This window comes from Rhamphochromis sp. 'chilingali', assembly GCF_963969265.1.
Source record: "Rhamphochromis sp. 'chilingali' genome assembly, chromosome: 21".
In the NCBI taxonomy this organism is placed as follows: Eukaryota; Metazoa; Chordata; class Actinopteri; order Cichliformes; family Cichlidae; genus Rhamphochromis; species Rhamphochromis sp. 'chilingali'.
In genome coordinates, this window is record NC_137949.1 from 29,255,910 (window position 1) to 29,279,613 (window position 23,704).

At 40.3% G+C, this 23,704-nt stretch overlaps 1 protein-coding gene and 1 long non-coding RNA gene across 3 annotated transcripts in view; one reads left to right on the forward strand and one right to left on the reverse strand.

Annotated features, from left to right (window-relative positions):
- cUnh14orf180 (chromosome Un C14orf180 homolog) overlaps nucleotides 1–16,523 on the reverse strand; it is a 42,934-nt gene extending 26,411 nt beyond the window's left edge. For both annotated transcript variants that reach the window (XM_080871065.1, XM_080871064.1), the window contains exon 1: nucleotides 16,180–16,523. The gene's annotated coding sequence lies outside the window, so the exon portion shown is untranslated. The remainder of the gene's footprint in view (nucleotides 1–16,179) is intronic.
- LOC308389587 overlaps nucleotides 14,133–23,704 on the forward strand; it is a 39,657-nt gene continuing 30,085 nt past the window's right edge. Inside the window, exon 1 of the long non-coding RNA XR_013970309.1 lies at nucleotides 14,133–14,208. This is a non-coding gene — a long non-coding RNA (uncharacterized lncRNA). The remainder of the gene's footprint in view (nucleotides 14,209–23,704) is intronic.

Below are 23,704 nucleotides of genomic sequence, written 5' to 3' on the forward strand. Positions count from 1 at the left end.
TTGTCAATTTTATTCTAAACTGTAAAGTTTGCATCATTATTTTCCATCAGTGTATCACTTTTAAAGCTCAGCTGAAACGGTCACCAGTGTTCAAACTCAATAAATCAATTTTGCTGCAAAGTTGTTAGCATGCATCTTTTATACGTATTACCCTTTAATCCAGCCTGATGTATTTGGTTTTCCTGGAAAAGAAAAAGCAAAGAATCACAGCTAAGCTTTCAGAAACTACAGGCTATTTGGGCATGCTGATGATTTGAGCTCATTCTGACATACTCCCAGAGACAATGTTAACAGGCTGATAATTAGCAAGTGTTTAGCATGTCGCTAATTAGAGCTGAATACAAAGTACAAACAAAGCTGATGGGAAAGCCGAAGCAGAAAACATACACGCACTGGTCCCTTTGTTAGGTACACCTGTTCAACTGCTCATTAATGCAATATTCTAATCAGCCAATCACATTAAATCAACTTAGTGCATTTAGGGATGTAGACACAGTCAAGACAAGCAGCTGACATTCAAACTGAGCATCAGAATGGGGAAGAAAATGTGATATAATTGGCTTTGAAGATAGGCTGATTTATGCATTTTAAAAAATACTGATCTACTGAAAATTTCCCATACAGCCATTTTAAGGGGAATGGTCTGAAAAAAAAATATCCAGAGTTTTATGGGTGGAAATGCCTTGTTGGTGTTAGAAGAGAATAACCAGTCATCTTCAAGCTGATGAGAAGACATCATAAACTCACATAACCGCTCATTGCAACCAAGGTATGCAGAAGAGAATCTCTGAAAACACAATACGTCGAACCTTGAAGCAAATGGGCTAAAGCAGGAAACCACACCAGGTGGCACTCCTGTCAGCTAAGAACACAAAGCTGAGGCTAACTTCACACTTTTGAACAAGGGAAGATTGAAAAACATGCCCAGTCTGATAAGACTCAATTTCTGCTGTAACATTCAGATGGTCGGGTCAGAATTTATTGCAGAAAACATCATATTATTAATCCTGCCTTCTATCAACAGTTCAGGCTGCTGGTGGGACACTTAGGGTTTAAATGCCACAGCCTGTGTTGTTGCTGCCCATGTCCATCCCCACAGTGTACATATATATGAGTGGAATTTTAGAATAAAGGCACAATGTATGATGCACTCTCAAGTGGAGAAAACGAATGTTGGAAGCTTCTAAAAGTCATACGGTAATGCAGAGAAGGATGGAGCACTTTTCTACCTTTTTACAAAGGATTACCAGGCTTGGGAAAACATGGTGTCCCTCTCACTTGATCAGTTCACTAAAGCCAAACATCTGTCTTTCAGGTCACCTGCTGGGCTTTAGGCTTTAACATGCCTCTTGTTTTAGTCCCCATTGGCACTAGAAAAAAGAAGGGAAAGCTCAGTACAACCTATGCTTAACCCTCTGTGGGGAACAATATCTTGCAAGTCCCCATTTCTGATCCTGGCATCCATCCTCTTGAAACTGTATCGTACACAAACATCTCTGTCCTGATTGTGCACTAAAGATTGAAGAAGTGCAAAATCCATCCCATATTCTTTTTTGAAGTGTATTAATAAAATAATGCAACATTTTCACTATTGCTAATCGTGCCCGTAGGAAATCATGAAGAATGTATTTCAGATTTGGCAAGGATTCATATGTTCAATTTTCATTTGGATCAACAATGATGTCATTTTTAAATTTGATCTTGCACGTGCTGGTTAACTGAACAGTGCACATGCAGCACAGCACAGGGCTCTGCTAAAAGCAGACTGGAAGTGCAGTTTGGTAGGGCATTAGGCCTGTCATAATTGCATCCACTGTCCGAGGTCGCAGAAGGCCAGCAAGTATTGCTCTGAATGTGTATTACTGATGAAACCATGTGGAATGAGAGGAGCCCATTACAGCAAGACCCAGACAAGAGTGAAAAATGAAATGGCTTTTCAAAAACTGGGCCGCTGTAACATTTTGCCGGCATATAGCAGTGGAGTAACTGTGTCAGGTGTAGCGGTGGTGGGGGGAAGTGGTGAGGAAGTGGGTGGCTCAACAGGCTCAGGAAAGATGGAATGATATGAGAGCAAGGTGTAATTTCCTGGGAGTCCCCCAGAGAATCTTGGCCTCTGGATGGGAATTGTCACAAATTGTAAATGCACTGTCTCTCTCTCTCCTTCACACACTCACACCCCGACACAACCAGATTTCTACTTTGCACTTTTTTTTTTTTTTTTTAGTGGTAGTAATTGGCTCCAGCAGCAGCCACAGATGCTGGTTGGGAGAAATGGGGCAAATAAAACAAATCTAATTGCAAATAAGTTACCTGGTGAGTTCAGTTAGATATTCTCCTTCAGGGCTTCCACGGAAGAAAAAATAAGACATGGGGGTAAAAAGCTACACCTGCTGTGATACACCCAGTGCTGCACCTGCCACACCTGTTGGGTTAATTGGATTTTGTGATATTTGCAGGGAACACATTGTTGAATCGGATCATCTACATTACCCAGTTATTTTTTTAATTTCCAAATTATTTTCCAAGCCTGAAGAGGGCAGACGTGCCTTCTTTTAAACACGGAGGGTGGCAGAGTCTTTATTAAATCCTCAGTGTCTTTCCTTCACATGTGACTGCAGAGATTTGTCAATTTATACAATATGTATTATAAAATAGAACCAGTGTCACGATGACGGAGATATATGATGAACTTGTTTCCTTTTCCCAGCTCTATGAAAAAAAAACAAAAAAACAACAGCTATACAATTTGTCATAACTTATTTAGAAAATTGAACACGTGTAGCTCTGCACCAAAGCCACATAAACCTATGCATAACTGCATCGTCCCGGGCTCGGCAAACACGCTTCTATCAGATCCATTAGTTCCACCAATGTAACAGTGACAATAGCATGATAACTGCCCAGCAGGCAACAGCAATCAGGCGAAATAGAAGTGTATTTCTCTGCGATGTAAGCTATAAAATGCATCCATCCAAAGAAGTCTATGTGTGTGTGTGTGTGTGTGTGTGTGTGTGTAGACAAAAGGCAACACTGTGGCACATGGCTGGAGAGCAAAGAAAACACCTGTCTCTTATCTTTATGATGCCGCAGCCCCAGTGCTACACACGAGGCTTTTACTACAGTCGCAGTTCCTCTCCGCTGCATCCTTTTATTTTCTGTTCAGAAAACTATTTCACATCACTGAGGAGGAATTTTGGCTTACTTTTCTTTGCAGAACTGTTTTAATTCAGCCACAGTGGAGGATTTTAGTTTTTGGTCTGTCCAGAGGTGGACTTGCCAATGTGTTTTTTCAGATCAAAATCTTGCTGCATAGTCTAAGTGTTCTTGAGCAATAGGGGATGAACTGATGGCTGGACACATTCCTTCAGGATTTTCTGGTTGAGAGCAGAATTCCCAAAAATCCTGGGGATCATCAGGATGTTTTTTTGGTAAATGCAAGATGAGCCTTTGCGTTATTTTGGATCATTTGTGGTTCGACTCTCCTATGGATGCCATTTTTGCCCAGTCTCTTTATTATTGTTGAATCATGAACTTTGACCTTGACTGAGGCAAGTGAGGCCTGCAGTACCTCAGACGTTGTTCTGGGTTATTTTATGACCTCCTGGATGAGTCATAGTTCATTTCACGAGAATGCTACGGGAACAGAAAAGTCACATTCATACTGGGATCGACTTTGCGGCTTAGAAATGTACCACTGGAAGCAAACCATTTCTAGGATGCACTGCTAAGGAACTACCGATTTTGCTGATGACAACAATTTAAGAAGTCAAGTGGCCATTTCAGGAAATCCTACTGGGTCTTTCAATAAAAACTTGCTGGAAACAGCAGAAACAGGAAATGACCATCATCAAAGAAAAACCCTCCCTTAACTTATGAAATGGTCTTTTTATAGAAAATTGTTTTTGTAGGAGAAACATTATTACAGGAAAAATATAGTGCAATTCTCCTACAGTAATACGACAAGAATAAACCATTTTCCTACTGTAATCACATTTATGTATTGTTAAATCCAGCGGCGGGGGTAGATGGATGTCATTACTCTGTGGTCACCAGCTCCATCGCTCTCACTATAATAGTCCATAAAATTCTAGTGCAATCATCTCTCTTAGTACAGTAATGTTGCAACGTCTTTGATAAACAATGGTATGACTCACATGAGATGATACGTGTTGGGGTTGTGATGCAAGATCGTCTTGTCTCGGACTAAATAATAGCACCGGATGCCGCTCTGTACTCCCTTTCATAGTGGGAATGAAAATGAATCAGGGCAAAAGATAAAAGCCTGACAAGCACCACAGTCAATCCCTCAGTTTAACAGCCAGAGAATTCACTACTGAACAAATGAAAGCGGGCTGCTGGGAAGAGGGGAATAGCATTATTGTGAAAAGGGATGACATTGTGTGAGCGGTTTGTGCATCTTTGTTGCCACTCGCACTTCCTCATTCACAAAGGGAAACAAAAAGGAGTCAGGCATGTGCTGAGAGAATAGGGGCTTTGAGCACGCAGAGCCATCTTCAGATTTGACTGAAAAAAACCCCCACCCTGGGTCTCTGAGGTCTGCTGCCCCCCTGCTCTGAGTGGAGTCATTCTATTATTCACTGCAACTCAGTGAGTGTGTACAGATCTGCTTGGCAGTGATGCAGTGACTTATAATCAGTAAGTAAGTCTAGCATCAGCATTTCACAAAGACGTGTTGCTGTCTCTTGGGCTGCTGACCTAATCGCTGGAGCTAGCAATGAGAGGAATAATCCATCAATGTGACATCATCTATTCCCCTTTGCCCAACACCTTCACCACAAACCTCTTACACACACCTACAGGAGTGGACATCAAGGAACAGTGACACCAAGATACGTGATCTGAACCAATTTTCAAGGTCAGAACGTGCAAAAGATTTCTGCTGAGGTATAACGTTCTTTTCCTCTAATCAGGGCGCCACCTGTTTAAAAATCTCATCACAGACCCCCCCATATGGAGGAGACCCCTGAATGACTCACCTGCCCACACAGAACACAGCCTTGAACACAGATCTAATCAGGAGATATACCCATCATTGATTTTCAGCTATGAAATTTTAAGCAGGATTGAAGTGGTCTGAGGTGAGGAACCAGGAGAAAAGAAAAGAAATGGGATGAAGGGCTCATGCAAGGAAATGAGAAAGATGCGCATGACGATGCAAGATCCACGACTCCCCGTCATCTGCATATGCTCAGGGCTCAGGTAGGAGCAGCCAGGATTGAAAAGTGACTTAAAGACAGCAAAAACTATGAAAGCATTTTTCTTTAATCATCCTGTGCCTTAAAATTTTCACCTTTTCTTAAAAGTAGAGGCCATGATGGATTTATATTATATTTTCTTAATTGGACTAAATGTTCTTGGTTTTAGCTTTGCTCTTCAACTTCAGATTCCTGATTTCCTTTGTGACTGAAACTGCAGTTAAATGAGATAAAACCCACCATGTGACACTATGGCGTGGGTGTGAATATTGATCTGTGTTAACGCTGTTTTAAGTCGCCAACCTGCGTCCTGTAACAGCTAGGATTGGCTCCAGCCTCCCCGTGACCCTAAGTTGAGAAAATTAATCAATAACAAAACGAGCACCAGTTAATTATTATTATTAGTATTATTTTTATGTGCAAAAAATCTTCAACTCGAGCTCATTAATGCCCCGTGACTGTCGCTGGTCTCAGCACGTCTTTGAGACAACAGAGGGATTAATGGACAGTCAGCCTGGCTGCTGATATTAAGTTCAAACAGAGACGATGGGATTCATCCCTCAAGGGACTTCCTAATGATGGACATTAAAAATAATTAACAAAGACAAAGCAGTCCTGCTTGAAATCAGCCCTCCTTAAATGCATGTTACTCTGTGAACTGCACTGAAGCTGGTCAGGTTTGATTATCACAAGATATGTTTAACATTATTAACCGATTTTAAGGATGTTGTGGGCACTGCGTGTTATTCAGCGTGGATTGCTGAAGCATGATTTACCATTCTTAAGAGGTTGCATATTCTTTTAATAAGTTTACTTCGTTACTTCACTTAAGTAGCATTTTCAGGTATCTGTACTTTACTTGAGTATTTGTTTTTTCTGACTTTTACTTCCTACAGTTTAACACAAATATCTGTACTCTCTACTGTTTGGGTTAACAGTATCATCTTTTATACTCGGGAGGTGCAGTCGGTGGAGGTTGTGGAAGAGGACAAAGGATGAAAGGAGTGACAGCTTTTTAAGTGGCAGGTAATTTCAAATTCAACGTTTCTATCAGCTCAACAAACATCAGCAAACACACAAACTGTTCATGTGCAGTTTGTCGCCCAGTGTGTTGCTAGCTAAAGGCCGAGCTGCTGAATTCACAGGGAGAGAAAAGAAAGAGAGCTGACTTCACTCAGAGATGAAGAAAGATGTAAGAAAAGACAGGACGGGCTTTTGTATATGATGGATTTTGATAAGTTTTGTGCTATTATATTGTGAAACATCCTGCAAAGTGTAGCAGTGATGAAACTGCATTTAAGCTGCTGATTTGTAAATTAACTCACTTCGTACTGTCTAGTATAAAGACAGTAGAAACAGTGCAGTTTGTGAAACTGTGAACATCTTGTTGAATTCAGTTGTGTAAATCCACAAAGAACAGCAGGTCATCTGATCACAGCATTTACATAAAGAACATCTACTGCAGCTGTTAGTGTTTTCCTCACACTGAGGGTTCCCCTACTTACTGAATCCCATTTAAACCCCTGACTGTGCTCATTTTACTATTTAGTTGTGTCAGCAAAGTCACCCTCTGCAATAAAGACAACAGAAAACAGTTGGTTTTAAAATGACCTTTGACTGCTTATGTCCACTATAACAGATTCAAACGAAGTACATTCACTAGAATTTAAATTTAAATTCAAACAATATTTGTGATCTCATGTACTAATATTTTGTATTATATTAACACCTGGAGGCGTCTTAAAAATGCATCCACCTTTGTGCTTAACGACAATAAATGTCCTTAAGACCCTCCAGGGGTTAATATAGCACAATGTTCAGTTACCTTTGAACAAAAATGGAGAGTAGAACCGACCTTCAAAAAGCTACTTTTTACTTTCTTACTTTGAGTACATTTCAGAGCCTGTACTTTTTCACTTTTACTTGAGTAAAAAGGTTCCTTCAGTACTTCAACTTTTACTGGACTATTTTTAACAGGTATCTGTACTTCTGCTTAATTAAAGAAAGTATGTACTTTTGCCACCTCTGGTTAAATCACAGATTTCATTGTAATTTACTCTAATAATATATAACACAGTATTTGGTCTTTTGCAAACTTATTTTTTTTACTTGGTTTTAACCCAGTGTCATTCAAAAACAGATGGTTGACCAAGTCTCTGGATTCTCTTTTTCTAGTATCATAATGTACATCTTCTAACCAAAATGGCACTTGTGTCTCACCAGCATCATAAATAATATATTACATGGAGGATTAGACGATAAACACATCTATTATGACTAAAACAGTCACTGATTGTGTTCTTATTCAATCATCTTCTGGGTTTAGGATCTAATAGATTTCTTAAATCATGTCTAAACAAAATCCTTAGTATCCTTATCAATAGCTTGTTGTTGGAATAAAATCTGGCTATTGTATTTTTACAAAGAAGATGGGCTCACAGAAGTGGTTTGTGTGACTCTCACAATATAAAATTTATAGGCCTTTGGAGAGTGTTATTCACAGTTACATATCCAGTGGACAGCAGCTTCATATTTCCTTTAAGCCTCTTTTCAGATCCCACACTGTGTATGAATGTCAGAGACATCAGTCTGCCTGACTCTGGGGAGGAGTGGGACGCTGCCAGAGGTGCAGCACATCTCTGGTTAAGTTTCGTACCAGAGACGGAAAGAGGGAACAAGCAGGGGGGCGGAAACCAGAGAGGGCTCCTTTTCCTCCTCCGGGTCCCAAAAGAAAGGATGTATTGGCACACAAGCTGTAGACCCCCTCAGATAATTAAAAGTGAGGTATAAATCAGTGTGTAAGCAGTAATCACACAGGCTCCTGCCAGCTCCCCACAACGATCATAAATCTGAAGGAAAACAAACCTTCAGCACTAACAAAGGCTCTGTAATCCCCATTGATTTGGGGTTGGATATGCATTTCATAGAAACCACATTGCCCCTCTATTGTTGAAATAACACATGCGTAGCACTTGGGTCATTTTTTAAATGGCTTTAAATGGATCAAGGAGGAAGTAAACGCTCTTGTACATAAGTACAGAGCAATTTCAGTTCTAACACTGAATCTGAACTCTTAATTTCCTTGGTTTGTATTAAATACATTTCTTGAAGAGGGGAAAAAAAGAGAAGAAATGACTTCACTTTGCATTTTTGACACGAACAGGAAAAGCCAAATGAAGACAGTGTTAGTCATCCTTGGTGTGAGGATGGAGGGGTGACTGCAGAACAACCCATCAGGCATATATTGATTTGTAAAAAAAAATGTGAAAAGTGTGAAAAATGAAAAGAAGTTATTGATCCTCACTGAAGTCATGCTGATTAAAGCTTGAATGGAGAAGGAGGTCAATAATGGTGGACCAGTGAATGTATCCTGATAAGGTCAGAAAGAGGTTTAACAACAACAACAACACTACAATCACTAATTTAATCAAATTTGCTTGACTACCATTAATATTTCTAACAACAACTGAATTTCTATAAGTTAACATCCCTTAGAGTGATTTCAAAAGACGAACAATAATGTCGTGATCAAATAAACCGAGTCTAACGTTTCTTTGTTCTTTGATTTTACCTGTTACTGAAAGAGAGTCAGTGACTAGGACCTCCAGCATCAGGATCAAAGCCAGTCTCATGTGTTGATCTGTCAACTGTAAAACACTATGCCTGAGGACTTATGCAGCTTATAGGGAAGAAATGACTCCCTCCTCCCTCTGTCACGCAATGAAATCAAGATGAAAAGCTTAGCACCTTGAAATCTCATGCAACGAGAGGCAGGAGTTACAGGCGAAATCTGGTGAGAGTTACTAACTGGAAAACAAGACAGAGTCTCAACGTGATGAAAAATAATTAAAAGCCTGTTTTAATAAGCTGGCTGTTTTGGTGTCTGGGATGTAAAACAAGTAATTGGATCCATTACTTTATAAACCACATAACATAACCTCAAGCATTAAGCAAAGCTGGGTATTATTACAGATAAACACACAAAAACACACAAAAACCTTCACATCTAAGACCACTTGGCAATAAAGCAGAGACGGATTATAGCACATTTGAGCTATCAGAACAAACATGTTTGCACTTATGCCTTTGCTAATCTACAGGGATCAAAGCTTGTTACTGAGATTACCTGCTAATCAGGAAAAAAAAAGCTCAAGTGGAGCCAACAGACAATGATTTTATCCAGTGGTGTGTGTTCAAGACCTCATGTGATCAATAAGGCAGTAAGCGCACATTTAAATCACAGCGGCCTCTGTTCTTGGGTAAACACCCAAGTGAATGGGAAGAACAACAATAGTAAAGTCAGTGTTTTCTCAGTCAGGCCGACGATTTTAAACAATAATGACTTTTTAATGTGGACCTGTGATTACACTGTCACTGTGAAATATGGGTCTTCTTGACTGCATTGGAAATGAGAGTCTAAACGTGAATTACTACTCCAGCATAGATTACGGCAGTGCACCAGGTAAGGCAATCTTCATAAATTCAAATCTAATCTTAACAGAGCCAGCAGTGTCAGCCCTCCAGAGAAGGACTTTATCGAGGGGGACGCGTGGCCGGAGGAGACAATGCCAGCGCTCAGTCTCTAAGTAGGTAAGCTACAAGAAGGGACCAAGTTTGAGATTTTTTCTGAAGGGATCAAGATAAGGAAACTCTCAGAAAGGATGTATAGAAAAAAAAAAGTGATTTTAGGGCTAGAAATCCTTGACCTTCTGTTTCTGTATTATTTTCTTGCTGTGATGAACGGCAGACAATGAAAGAGACGACTTAATGAACAAATGTGAGTCAGGTCTCAGTATTTGTCATGAATGTGTTTTCAGTAATTGTCCAGAATTATTTGTTGTTCCTTTTTGTCCAGGATATGTGTCAATCATAATTCTTTTCCACATTAAGCAGTGACACAGCGGTGACAAATCACAGGGATGTGTGGTGAAGCAAAGCAGTGGCGTCTGTCAGCACTTTGTCAGGGGCTGCAGCTCTGGTTTATCTATTCCCTGCCTGCGACTACAAGTGATCACAGTTTGATGGCTCAAGCCATGCTGCTCACAGGGATATTTCTTATTCAAGTAACAATGCTGTCATTGACGTTTTGCAGCCTGTGGGGCACCGCAGTTATGATAGCGCAGTTCTTATTAGCAGCAGACCCGTTGACAGGATTCCTTTCATTAAGTCGACAGCATCGATATCTCAGCACATATGTGAAGACCAGCGCTATGGTTTCCAACACTTTTCTCCTCAGCTTTAATTCTTAATATCCACTTTAGGTTTAGCTCTAAAAGGAAAGCACTCTTTAGGCAGCAGGCTTTGTACTTTCTTTCTGAGAATGTGGAATCTAAGCGAGTCCCTGTTTATGGTATAAATGTTGCTAATAATGGGAGTTTAAAGGCTGATTGCAACATTACAATCATTATAAAGGACCTATTTGACATGTAGAAGCTGACTTATTTTCTAAGGTTCTTGGAAGGATTTCCACTTTGGCTCTTCCTGCTAATCGAATATGAATTCATGCATGCCTTCCCCTAAGAAGGTGTATCTATTACAAATTACCCTTTGCTCCACTGATACATCATGCATTAACCTTTGCCAGCTGACAAGTCATTAACTGGCCTTGTTAACTGAGATGCATCGGCAGTGTGAGTTGCATTTAGCAACCTTCAAATTCCAATATAACTTTAAATCCTCGAGGGCCTTTTTCATTGGCTCCAGCAGGTACTGGACACAGAAGAAATGAAAACAGTTGGTGGATTTTTGGTTGCCCCTGGTCAAAGAAAAGCATATATTTCTAAACCCCCTCACCCCATGACACCGACACAGTAAAAGGTCAAAGCCCCCGAGCGTGCCACTGAGCTGGCAGAGGATAGTGCAGCACCAGCTTTCATGCCTCACCGCTCCCCTACCATGTCCTCTCCAAGCAAACAAATACATTTGCATGTCATTCCCACCATGCAGATGAGCAGGAAATCACAAAGGAGTTCTTACAATGGTGAATTACTGCATTATAGTGTGTTTGTGTGTTTTCTTTTGTATACTTCTGTAAATGTAAGACAAAAGGATATTAGAAAGAGATTAAAATAGGTGAGTGAATCAGGGGGTTTTCTTTCTCTCTTTTTACACATTCACTGCATGGAACTGCACCCAAAGTGCTCCCTCTTTCCATGTTAAGGTATATTGGAGGAAAGCATTTTGAGAATAGGGAATAAAAAGCAGCTGAGCGAAAATGCATCTCGCTTGACTCCCTCAAGCCCTCGCATGTCGCCATTATCCTTCTTGTGTATGATCCTCTGATGCCTCATATGCTCTGGAAAAGTGCTTCTCTCATTAAAAAACAATGTGATATCTCCAATTTCTAATTAAATAGGACATTATCTCAAAGACAAGCTGGAGTGGAATGAGGCCCTTAAACGAGTTATGAAAAGACTAGCTGCTCATTGCCTAATCATGCTTATGTGTATCTCAATGGTGTCTACGCACTTGGCTGATACTCAGGAATAAAGCGGGGTTATTACACAGCTTATCTATCCAACAGAATGGTTTTGTTTTCTCAAGATCTATTAGTAATTTGAGAAGTGTTTCTTTGCAGAAGATAAAGCCCATGTGGTTTGTGGCATTTGATGGAAAATGAGCCACGGTATAAATAGGCCTTTGTGTTGTTTTTTTTCGCTGCTCCTCAAATGATTTTCTGCTTTACACGGTTTCAAAAATGAACAAGTGTATTTTTGACACAGCTCATCCTTCAGATGTATAGAATTAATGAGTGGCAGGGGAAAAAAATAGCCTGTCACCTTAACTTAAAGAGTGCAAATCAAAAAGAAAAAACTTTTAGCAAAGCAGCCAAGAGGTGAACACTTCACTATGAGGAAATACAGCACAAAGTACATCAAAAATCAGCTGAAAGCAAAAGCCAGGTTTGCTCTGGGTTCTCCTCCACATCCTCTGCCGTCCTCATCTATTAAAAATTCAAATTTTATTTGTCACAAACACAGTCATACACAGTACGATATGCAGTGAAATGCTTATTATTGATTTAATCTTTGCAAAAGAGTATAAACGTCTGTGTCAGTCAGTCCGCACTGGCATCTCAATGATGTCATTTGTTTCCAGCAAACAACCTGCTGTTTTCCGGGAGCAGGTGGCATTTACTAGTTTTCCAGGACAGTGCTCTAACACACTGCGGAAGGAGTGTTGCCACTGCATCTGCCCTGCTGACAGCGTGAGCAGCTCACTGGCCCGAATATTTTTCTCGGACACTAAGTGTTTCACTGTCAGCTCGCATCACATGCATGCTACATGATGACCATTCCACTGTGTGTGTGTGTGTGTGTGAGCATGTTACTGAGCACAAAAGGTCAGTAGCAATGGATTAAATCATAATCTTAAAAAGACCAATTGGAAAGCACAGGTACAACAGTGACGTGCATGATATTTATCACTTGCTTCAACATTTTAACAGGTATCCTTTAGATGTATTTCATGAGATATATATATATATATATGAATATACACAACATACCATAAAAAGCTCCTCTGATATGGTTTAGTGATGTGAGGGAAGCAAGTGTAGCCCCTTCACCAACATTAAATTGTCCCATCTAGCATGCATTAGTGATTTAATGCTCTATAAAAAGAATAACTACCCTAAAAGGCACCTTTCCTGTCGCTGTGCCACGGAGCCACGATGGCACTGCAATTCCTGGCCAGCGTGCCATTCATGAAATGATGACAAGGACACAGCCCAAATGACCAGCACCAGGGCTGTCTGAACCTGATAAAGACACATAATTGCGCAGCCTCATTTATCTCTCAGGGTCAGTCCCATCTCTACCCGATAGGAACTTTCATGCTCGAAAACTGAGTTCAATTTCAGATAACATTGTCTCCAGCATTTCATTCAGCTGCTCGCTTACTGTAGATGTGTACTGCAATGAACCTGAGAAATAATGTGCTAAATGACGTAGGGCTTTTACGCTGTCACACCGGCTAACATCCTGAAAGATCAGGAAAGCTCAGCAATGTCATCGACTCCGCTATTACTCCTCCTGGTTTCATTTGTTATCTGTGTAAAAGCAAATCACTGTTATTGCTGTATTATGGGCTACGTGTGCATCACTTTAATTTAAATGAATGAATACACACAGCCTTCTTGTGTAAACACCATCGTTACAAAGACTCAGATTCATAGCAGCTATAAAAGGACAGCAGTAACTAGAAGCACTTGCAGTTTAAGGTTTAACACAAGGAAAGGATGCAGCGCCTACGGCTCTGTAACAGAAAAATCCTCGTCTTATGATATAGAAAGAAGCCAGCATTCTTTCAGAGACACAAATTCTGAGTGAGGAACTGCACTAAACCACAGTGAAAGAAAGGTTGACCCAGGTGTGACTCAGAGTGAAGGTGCGATCTAATTTTGGCCTTCATGACAAATGTACAGCGGTGGTTTATTCAGAATACATCTGTTTAAATTTCATTAAGGCTGAAAATTATAAATAATAAAGGATGTTACCACAGTAAGGCGAATGCCAGCACAGGCAGCTGTAGTAGGCAGTGGTCTATTAAGCCTCACTACATCAAACTCCAGTCACTGACCTCTTGACTGTGTGTTGGTGCCTTCTGAGTAGGAATGGGAATCAAGAACCGGTTCCCAATAGTCCCAATTCCTTGGATTCGTTAGTCTGCCTCCCTCTTATCGGTTCTTGCGATCAGCTGATTTCAGTTCGTGTGTCGGAGGAGGAAAATAGTGGCGTTGTCTGTATTTGTAAAGACATTAGTTTTATTTTTGCACAAAATGACGAAAGCGCGATAGTAAAGTGGAGACTGCTCTAGGATAGAAACAGCTGTATTATACTGCTAACACAAATTCGGCTTTTTGCAGCACCTGCACAACAACAAGACAGCATGCTAATGCTAAGCTAGCCAAGCACCCAGAGTTATGTTTAACTTGGCTAAATAAAGTGAGACGTCATTTGCAGTGAAGTCAGCCGCTGGTGAACTACGACAGGTAACAAAGTGACGAGCAGTCTGGCTACAATCTCCGTTTCTACCTGTTCATGTTTCTACCTGTAGAATCGCGTCGCTTTAAAGTCTCTTTGTGCGACTTTTTATTCTTTGATTTGTGTTGTCGCCTTTGTGCCCATACCTAAATCCTAAGAGAAAGATATGCGTGTCCTCATTAGGTTTGGGATTTGGGTTGGTGTGTGGGGCTAGCCTCAGGTTTATATTTTTAATTGGTAATTATGAGATGGTGTGTTTCAGATCATTTTACAGATTAACATGAAAGTAACAAAACGAGGAGTGTAATGAATTTCGTTTTCCTGGGTGTAGTTAAGTAACTACTGCATTACTTTTAAGAAAAGTGTGTAATATGTGTAAAAACTTTTTTTGCTTAACCCTTTTTGAGTAATGACCCCAACACTGATCACAACAAAGAGGGGAAATCCTCCAACATGCATACATATTTGACCACATAGCATGTAATTAATTAGCATGAATGTAATGTCTTTAGTAGGCTGCTTAGAGATGGTGGTGACTCTCAAAGTGGAGCCAATGAGAATCCGATAACGGAATTGGAATCAATTCCCATCCCTACTTCTGAAGCACTTTTAATTGATATATATATATATATATATATATATATATATATATATATATATATATATATATATATATATTAGGGGTGCAACGATACACAAAATTCACGGTTCGGTTCGATACTTTGGTGTCACGGTTCGATATTTTTTCGATACAAAAAAAATGTTCATGCCTTTTTAATTTGTCATTTATTAAAATTATAAATATATATTTTAACTCAAAAGTACAGTTTTTAAATTTAACCCTAACCCTTGTGCGCGTTTTTTATTTTGACAGCGAATGCGCACCTGCGGACCACTTATGTGCAGCCCTGGTTATTTAGCTGGTCATATTGCAGCCACAGAAATTCTTTTGTCCATGAAACCATAAAGCTGCACTTTCTTTTTGCCTTATAGTCTGATTTGTCATAACTTCTCCGTTTTGCGGTAAGCTTTTCTTTGGCTGTCACTTCTTCACCCCGACCTGTCTTATTTGGCTCAGCAGAACTAAAATATATATACTGCTGCTTTTACACACGGACTCACACAATGCTCAGCGATGCTCTGCGCGATCAACCTCTCACATGTTTAAGCTGCGGAAGATTTCACTTGTCATGTTTGCATAGTAAGCTAACGATTAATAAGACGATGTCAGAGGAATTGGTGCACAAATTATCATCACTCACAGATCAGTGCTGTCGCTCTCTATACACAGTTCGCACGATTGCAAAGTGAAAGCAAAAAAACAAGCGCAAATTCAAACGCGATTTCAATATGTCACATATTGACAGTGGCTCACCGATGCCAATGACATAATTACCCAGCTACATTTCTGAAAGAATGCAAAAGCATTGACATATATTTTTCCTTCCTACAATAGCCCGACGGGCAGGGTAGCCCGTCTGAAAAAAATCGCTAGCCCCAGGACGTCGGGCTAGCGATTTTGCAAGCCCTGTATCTGATTGAGGAATCACTCATCTTTGGAAAAGAGAGTTTATTACAGAGAAATGTCTCTTTCCAAAATAAAAGCTATACTATCCGCTTCTTCTGGGCTATATTCTCAGCAGCATAAGGAGAATCATGTGCTAACAGCTGTCTAAATGACTCGGCTAAAGTTAGTAGCATGCTTGTTGTTTTTGTCTTTGCACTAGGATGATGTAAATGTGCAGTCATATTCGTTGTGTTCCCACTAGTGCTTTCAGGTTAATCTCGTTGAAATGACCTTAACGCCACAACACGGCAAATCTCCGTTAACGAGCTACCGCCGATCGCCCCGTGCATGGGGCTAGACGGCCAACACGTTAACGAGCTAACTGCGCTAACACACTAGTTCCCACCCATGTAATTAAGCATTGCGTGGCACATCCAACATACTGTTTTACTTTAGTCCATGACTCGCTTACCTTCAGGGTCATACGTCACATGAAAACCAAAATAATTCCAAACGCCAGATCTGAATGAGGGTGGGGGAGGTCCATGTTGCAAGGAGAGCTTAACTTCTGTCTTGCTAGCTTGCCCTGCGCTCTTCCTTCTGACTATGCTGTCTGTGTTGAGCGCTCAGTGGATCTGCGCTCGACAGTGCAGCCTAGGCGGAGTAGTCGAACGCAGATTCACTGAGCGCTCAACACAGACAGCATCGTCAGAAGGAAAGTTGATAAAATAAATTACAAATGTTGTATTGTTCATACATATGCGTACCGAACCGAAAGCACTGTATCGAACGGTTCAATATCGATACGAATATCGTTGCACCCCTAATATATATATATATATATATATATATATATATATATATATATATATATATATATATATATATATATATATATATATATATATGTGTGTGTGTGTGTGTGTGTGTGTGTGTGTGTGTGTGTGTGTGTGTGTACATCAGACCATAAATAATATGTCCGTACCTATAAAACATCCATACAGTTCACTTTGGCGCACACACACACACACACACACACACACACACACACACACACACACACAAACGCTTTCAAATCTTAGCCAAGACTTTAAATTGACATAATAGTTTTCCTAGCCCCATAACCCAACCCTATCAATGAGAAGTGACCCTTACCCTAAACACAACCCTATCCCTAAAACCACTTTTTGAGCTTCAAAAATGCTTTCACATTTGTGAGGACCAGCGTTTGGTCCCCACAGATGACTGCCTGTCCTCACAAGTATAGTAGCATGCCAATTTCTAGTCCTCACAAAGATGTTTAAACAAGTCCCCCCCCCCCCCCCCCCCACACACACACACGTACACACACACACTGGCAGTTGCCAAAATAACAGGGTCAAGGCTTCAAAATATGATTTCACTAACCAGTTTTTTAAGGTAGGCAGGCTATAATTTTTGACGTATGACTTTTACATGACTGAAAGTCATCTTATAGATGAGAAATAATTAGTATATCTAGTTTGGTCTTTAGCTGCTTTGTTTTTTTGTTTTTAATATACTCAGCAGTGCTCTAATTGAGAAACAATAATAAGAACATATATTGTACTGACTGAGAACAGACATTGGTAGACAAAGGGTAGCAGGCCTCAAACTACGGTGGCCCTGAGAAGCCAAACGGACTGCAACTTAAGAAAACACCAGCAATAAGAACAATGCTGCAAAAGCACACAAAACACAACGGAAATAGGAAAAATGACAACGGAAATAGGAAAAAAAAAAAGATGAATCCAAAAGCACACAGGAAGTGTTTCTGGGGAGACAATAACCTGACGGACCAGTTGCAGTTTCTGAGGAAAGAAAAGATGAGAGGTAAGTATGTTAGCCTAACTATTAGCCTAAAAAACCGTCATCAGTATTATATGAATCGTGATAAAACACACCTACCATGTTTTGGGTTCCTGCAACTGGTCCGTCGGGTTATTGTCTCCCCAGAAACACTTCCCTTGTGCTTTTGGAAATCTCTTTTTTCCTATTTCCGTTGTTGTTTTCGTATTTCCGTTGTGTTTTGTGTGCTTTTGCAGCGTTTTTCTTATTGCTGGTATTTTCTTAAGTTGCAGTCCGTTTGGCCTCTCAGGGCCACCGTATCAAACAACTTTAAAAGGTGTCACAACACCTGCTACAGAATCTGGAGAACTGGTGCCAGAGGAACAACCTCCTTCTAAACGTCAGTAAGACAAAGGAGCTGATAGTGGACTTCAGCACTAAGCAGGAGAGGAACTACCAGACCCCCGTCATCAACGAGTGCCCAGTAGAGAGAGTGGACAGCTTCAAATACCTCGGAGTTCACATCACGCAGGACCTGTCATGGTCCTGTCACATCAACACCGTGGTGAAAAAGTCTCTACCACCTCAGACGCTTGAGAGACTTCCAACTGCCCTCCAAGGTGCTCAGGAACTTTTACTCCTGCACCATAGAGAGCATCCTGACGGGAAACATCTTAACCTGGTTCGGGAACAGCACCATGCAGGACAGACGAGCTCTACAGAGGGTTGTGCGGTCAGCTGAGCGCACCATCCGCTCCGAGCTCCCTGACCTGCACTCAATCTACAGCAGGCGGTGCTGGACCAAGGCCAGGAAGATCGTGAAGGACCTCAGCCATCCCAACAACAGACTGTTCTCTCTGTTGAGGTCAGGAAAGCGATTCCGCTCCCTGAAGACCAACACAGAGAGACTGAGGAGGCCTGCAAGTTCTAGAATGCTGCTGAACATATCCATGATCAGATGAGCTTAAGTGGCTCTTTAAATGCCATACATTTAGAGTGTGCACTACAGACTAGTAAACTGGCGGTTAATGTTAGCACATAGGCACCGCTGCATAATATTTTAATAAACCTTTTCTATGAAACTGCTGTTGTCTTTTAAAAATGTTTCGAACATTCAGATTTAGCAATGGGAATCCTTTAAAATAATGTAGAACATGCATGGAAGCAATATATTGATACGTTGTTCCCAGGTAGTAACTTCTAAGTTTCAAAATCATGACCCACATCGTAAATTTCTCCAAAGCTGCAATTTATATTCATAGACCTTTAAAATGTCAGTTACACCTCAGGAGGCAGATATTCAAGTCTTATGAAGTCTCAGGGTTCAGGATCCCTTTACAGGTTTTATTTGACAAAGGGATTATTGTAAAAATACAACTTAGAAGGAACAGCTGCCTAAAGTCAGGTTTAAACCTAATTTCTAAGACACACAGCTAAAATTTGGAGTCTTAAACAGTGTTAATATAATATCATGATGTCTGGTGACTTCACGAACCACGATCAGCTCATCAGCAAATTGAAATGAACACAGTGAGAGTAAAATTATATACAACTCTGGCAAAAAGAGAATACAATCAAACTAAAAATGCACTCTCTGCATCACCAGTTGTCAGTTGATAAAATGTACATTAAAGAATCACCAAATAAAATTAAAAAGTAGTATTAAAAAGGTAATATATCTCTTTATTTCATTATTGAAAAGGCATTTTGGAATTGTCTGAAATAATGTATCAAATAAATAGAACATAAAAGATATTTTAACTGTTTAATGAAATTTTACTCCATTTAATTGAATTATGTAATTTAGCATGTGACAGGCAGGATTAAGACCCAGATGCAGGACTCATGGGACAAGAAATGAACTCAAAACAACTTTAATACTGGAGAATTTCAAAATAAAAAAAAAAGGCAAAACAAGGCAGGGCTGAAGCCAAGAATTCAAAACTAATAAGCTAGGGGGAAAACATGTAACAAGGGTGCATAGCATTGAGGGAAGCTGTGACAAGGGGAAGAGTCCGATGACAGTTAAGCTGGGCTTACACTGTGCCATTTTTGGCCCATTTTGAGCCGATTTTTCAGTCGTGCGACCGTTTTGGTGATCGGCCCGATTCTGGCCTTCATCGTGCGTCGTGCATCGTGTAGTATACGTGGGGTAACGAGAAGCGATTAACACCTCACGACCAGCTCCCGATCATCAATCGCTTGGTCGGGGGATTTCAAACCTGTTTGAAATCCTCACGTCCGTCGTGAGGGTGTCACTGGAGCTGCTCACACTGCGCACGCGAAACACATAAATGTCGGTGAAAAAGACGGAGCAGCACGGCTGTGCAGCGTGTGATCTGGACACAAGCGATGGAGGCACAACTTGTAGAACTTTGGAAAGCTCATCCGAGCCTTTTCGATGTGGCCTCACAAAATGATCACGACCACAACAACCGTGAAAATAGTTGGATTTACATTGCTGCTCAATCACAGCTGCCTGATCAATGTTTTTCATTAGCAATTTAGCAAAGTTGATGGTGGTGTGCGTGTCTGTGTGAGTGAAAGACAGAGAGGGAGAGCGAGCGACAGATTTTCTGTTAACTTCATTTTTATGGACGCACAGTGTGAGCACTCAGGTCGCATCAGAGCATCGGGCCGTATAGTGTGAGACAGGAGAGGGGGAACAGGATGGACCAAGAACGATAGATCTGTAGACGCAGAACACAATCCCTTCACAAAACCCAAAAGAAATCATGGAACCCATAAGAAAACTCCGAACCCGTTTCTCCACCTTAATTTAGAGTTTTTTCTCAGTTACTCTGTAAGAGCTGCTCTCAGCTCCCAGCTTTGTAAACATTATCAGAAAAGTTTAGCAGCCCGTAGGAAAAAAACCTAATGATTAGTGACAGACTCACTGGCAAACTTTTGGGTTGTACAGCTGTTGTAGTGACACTTTTGCGCCTGCTGATGCAGCACTTTTGACTGCATTGCAATCCAACTCAACAACTCGTATCTGTCCACTAATGACATGAAATGAAACAAAACAGGGATTATACTTCACATAAACAGGAAGCTCTTCGTACACCATCAATTATGCAACAAAGCTATTCTCCTGAAAACGCATCAACACACCGGAATTTCCTTCAAGTGGTGGTGGGCGTGTGAAAGTGCTGGCGTAACTCTGTAATGTTAAGGTTCAAAATTGAGGAAGGAGAGTACAAACCACCCATGGTCCAGAAGGTCTTGGTCAAACAATGATTTTAATGACTACACACGTGTGGGAAGAACACTCTGTACGCCGACAGCAAGTGATCTCCGACTTAATCAAAGCATAAACAGATATTTTATAGCATCAGGGTTTGATTTACTGACGCCCCTTCATGCGTCACAGATACATTTTATACATAGATCAGATCAACACCACAATGACTTTTAACCCAGAAGATCATCTTCTATTTTCATGGCTGGTACTTTCCGTTCTTGTCTTAAAGTGAATTGTTCCTCTTTCTTGCCGAGACATGACTAATCTCTCCTCTAAATAAATCTAACTCATGTGTGTGTGTGTGTTGACCTCACATGCTCTTTCTCAATTCCCCTGTTGCACTTCTGACCTTTCACCAGACCAGAGGCTCACTGAGACTATGTGTATGTCTTCTACTAAATAAATGTTTTAACCAAGAACCTCTACTTAAAACCTTAATATGAAATGACCTGATATATAAGTGTTTTGTAAGCATGTACTGCAATTCCTTCTATGGCTCCAAGTCACTTGCACAATAGATTGTCCGGACATCGCGCCGAACAAAGCTTCCAACCCCCAATTAATTGACCGAGCTCCAACTCTTTAATAAGCACAGATATGCATTGTGTATAAAATAGTCATAACTGCACCTGAAATACAAGGTCAACATAATAACTGTATGCATAACATCTTAAGGCCTTCTTAAAGCTATCTGTTACATTGTTAAAGCCTCGTCTTAGCCTGCTGCTCAAAATAACTTTCACTTCTGCAAAACTCTCCAAGCCTGTTTCCTGTCCTGTTACTTTTAGCCTTTCTGAAAGACACACTGTTTAAACCTCTAAACGCAATATAAACTCCAGATTATATTATTAATGCAATGGTAATGATGACAATTATTTAACAATAGCAGTAAAATAATTTCCCTGCTCCACAGTATGAATATTTTTATTCAGATCATCTACTTTGGCATGCAGCTAAACAGCACTACAGATCATCTTTCCTCTCACTGTAATAATGTCAAATGCACACATTAGCTTTTCACCATATTCATCTAAGAATATCAAAGCAACCCTGGGGCAGATGAATGTAAAATTGGATCCAATTGCAAGTGTGCACTTTCTATAAATGCAGTCACAACTGGTAGCCTTAAAAGAATAAACTCTGAGACAAAGAAAAGTTCTGACAAACTTACTTTCTAATTTTAATACCCTGTCAAATAGTAACACTATACTCTCAATGTCAAGGATCGATTTTTTTGTCTCTTCATCACCATATGTGTAAAAATTCTTTCAAAAAATACTGTTTCAGATATACAAGACATTTCTTACTAAGATTACACATTACTGCACTACCAGTTCTACCCCAAACACTCAATTTTCAAGCATCAGACACAGCGTTGTTTCTGCAGTTGCAGTAATGGGTGTTTTTACAGGAGGTCATGGATGAATCAGATTGGAGTGACATTGGGAGATCTCACTGTATGTGTGAAATGAAATGGAGGTGGATTGCTGTCTGTGATAGATTAACAGGAAGTGGAGGTAGACTGCCACACTTGTGTCTGGGACAGTCAGGTGTGAAATTAAACAGGACACAGACACAGCCGAGGACGACGCAGTACAAAATGGATCGTGCCTACTGCATGTATAATTGATGCAACATTTCAAGAGTGTGAGTTCAAATACAGAAAAATGCTGTGTGTGATAAGATAAGCTCTGGCTTCAGCTACACCTCTTCGGTCACCATTATAATCCACCTGTGTTTTGGAATTAGGATAGCCAATTTGAAGTTGTTTAAGCACCTGGGTGCATTTCTTTCTTTAGATTATGTGCAAGTATATACACATATTTTACTTTATTTAATGTAAACATGGTTCCCAATAAAATGCATATATATGCATATCAAATTCATATGAGGATGATGAAAAGGGGAATTGTAGTAAAATAAGAAATCGTGTGGCCAAAGCAAAAAACAGAGATGGGAAAACATGTTTCCACTTTCAAGCCAATTAGATCAACCCACTGATCCCAGCAGTGGGAAATGAGAGAAATGGGAAAATTGGATTTATGTGCTTATAGCCATTGGTTGCTAGCAAAACAGATGAGCGACGATAAGGGGGAGAGAAAAATCACAGAGGAAAACGAATGTAATCCAACACAAAATATAGGTGAAGATACAAGTCAGCTGTCAGTAGGAAAACACATTCCCCAGGAGCAACAATCACAATCCATATATCACATTACCATGAAGCTGTATGTGTGTGTTTGTGTGGTGCACGTATGCGCTTAGTGTGTATGTGTCCAAAGGGGGGGGGGGGTGAATGCAGAGCATACTGAATTATTGAGTTGAATTTTCACGGGCTGAAGGTCAGTGAGGAAAGGGGGGAAAAGATGCCTGATGAAAAATACATGTTTTCTTATTGTCTACCATGCCAAGTGCTGAAATATCAACAACTGCAGAGATGACTATTACTAGAGTTGACACTACCAAAATTATCTCCCATTAATAATAATAATAAACAGCAAATATGAGCAACAGGATCATAAACGAAAGCTTGAGCTTCAGATAAAATTATACACGTGTGGCAGGACTGATTGGTATTACTTACTAAAAATGTGCGATCATTAGGAATACTGTAGCTGTGAATTTATCCTCCATTTGCTCATCATAACTGATATTTAAGGAGCTTTTGAGATTTATAAATCCTTTGTACAGTGAAACTTTATTCCACTAACAAAGATTTTTAAACCCGGAGAAATCCACTGCGAACTAATTGGATTATCAGTGGGGAATTAAAAAATGATCTCACAGCTTTGCTCTTAATGAGCTCTGTACTCGTAAAATGTAGTGCTGGCCTTCTCTTATGGCCTAATTGATATTTCATTAGAAACTTTCTATTTATGACTTTAATGGTTTTTTCTATCACAGTACATGGCGGGGGTGTAAGCAGGACTCGCCCGGGGTTCCTATT